General features: G+C 49.7%; 1 non-coding gene across 1 annotated transcript; it reads right to left on the bottom strand.

Annotated features, from left to right (window-relative positions):
- Positions 1–1,003: 1,003 nt before the first annotated feature.
- TRNAR-CCG (transfer RNA arginine (anticodon CCG)) lies at positions 1,004–1,076 on the bottom strand. Its single transcript has one exon. It is a non-coding gene; the product is annotated as a tRNA-Arg (tRNA).
- Between the last annotated feature and the right edge of the window lie 543 nt (positions 1,077–1,619).

The following is a 1,619-nucleotide window of genomic DNA, read 5'->3' as shown; positions in this document are numbered from 1 at the left end:
TGAGTCCCGCCTGGATTTTTAATTATTTTTCAAGATTGAGGCCGGGCGCGGTGGCTCACCCTGTAATCCCAGCACTTTGTTTGGGATGCCGAGGCGGGTGGATCACGAGGTCAAGAGATCAAGACTATCCTGGCCAACATGGTGAAACCCTGTCTCTACCAAAAATACAAAAATTAGTCGGGCGTGGTGGCACACGCCTGTGGTCCCAGCTACTCAGGAAGCTGAGGCGAAATAATCGCTTGAACCCCCAGGAGGCAGAGGTTGCAGTGAGCGGAGATTGCGCCACTGCACTCCAGCCTAGGGACAGAGCAAGACTCAGTCTCAAAAAAAAAAAAAGGATTGATACTTGATATCGATTTTAACTTTTAGACAGGGTCTCGCTCCATTACCCAGGCTGGAGTGCAGTGGCCCAATCATATTATAGCTCACTGCTAATTTTAAAATTCTTTTTTTGGGGAGGTTGGGGTCTGTGGGGAGTATCATCTCCTTATGTTGCCCAGGCTGGTCTCAAACTCCCCGACTCAAGTGATTCTCTCGCCTCGGCTTCCTGAAGAGCTGAAACTACAGGTGTGAGCCACCCCACCCGGGGTAACGTGATACTACTGTGTTACATTCGTATAATGTGTAATGTTCAAATCAGGGTAATTGGGATAGCTGTCACCTCAAGCACTGATCATTTCTTTGTATTAGGAGCATCTCAAATCTTCTAGTTATTTTGAAATATTCAGTATATAGGCATGTTGAGTGAATTTAAAAAAAATAATAAATAAAAAAGAAATAAATAATCAGTAAATTCTCGTTAGCTGTAATCACCCTACTGTTCTTTGGAAAACTGGATCTAACACCATTTTTTAACCCATTCGGTGATAGCGTTTTAAAAACTCTCAAAAACACCTCTTATCTGTGATATAATCGGCCATCGATCGCTGGCGAGAATCGAAAGAACCATCTTTCATTCTACTGTCCGATCATCGTCTTTTCTTCTACCAAAACTGTTAGCGTACGACCCAGATGGGACTCGAACCCACAATCCCCAGCTCCGGAGGCTGATGCCTTATCCATTAGGCCACTGGGTCACCACAGGACCGGATTTCTCACACTCTCTCCTTACGCGATGCCATCATCATGCCCCGCCCACGCGCAGCAGTCTCGCTCGGAGCGGCGAGTGATTTGACAGCCACCCTAGCGGCAGCGGCGCGCGCCTGCGCCTTTCTGCGTCGCCGACCCTGTCCGCCGCCGGGGCCTCCCGCGAGCCTGCGCCTTGGGCCCGGAGCGACCGCGGCGACTCGGGATCCCCAGCGTCCTTCTGCTGGGTGACTGCATGACATCTAAGCTGCCGGGTTTGGACGTTAGCCTTCCTGTCGGGTTCTTCTCCGACAGTTCTTTTTTTTTTTTTTTGAGATGGAGTTTCGCTCTTGTTACTCAGGCTGGAGTGCAATGGCGCGATCTCGGCTCACCGCAACCTCCGCCTCCTGGGTTCAGGCAATTCTCCTGCCTCAGCCTCCTGAGTAGCTGGGATTACAGGCACGCGCCAACATGCCCAGCTAATTTTTTGTATTTTTAGTAGAGATGGGGTTTCACCATGTTGACCAGGATGTTCTCGATCTGCTGACCTCGTG

The sequence above is a fragment of the Callithrix jacchus genome, chromosome 5, assembly GCF_049354715.1.
Source record: "Callithrix jacchus isolate 240 chromosome 5, calJac240_pri, whole genome shotgun sequence".
Taxonomy (NCBI): domain Eukaryota; kingdom Metazoa; phylum Chordata; class Mammalia; order Primates; family Cebidae; genus Callithrix; species Callithrix jacchus.
Note: the sequence above shows the minus strand (reverse complement) of the source record. Positions and strands in the feature narration are given on the sequence as shown.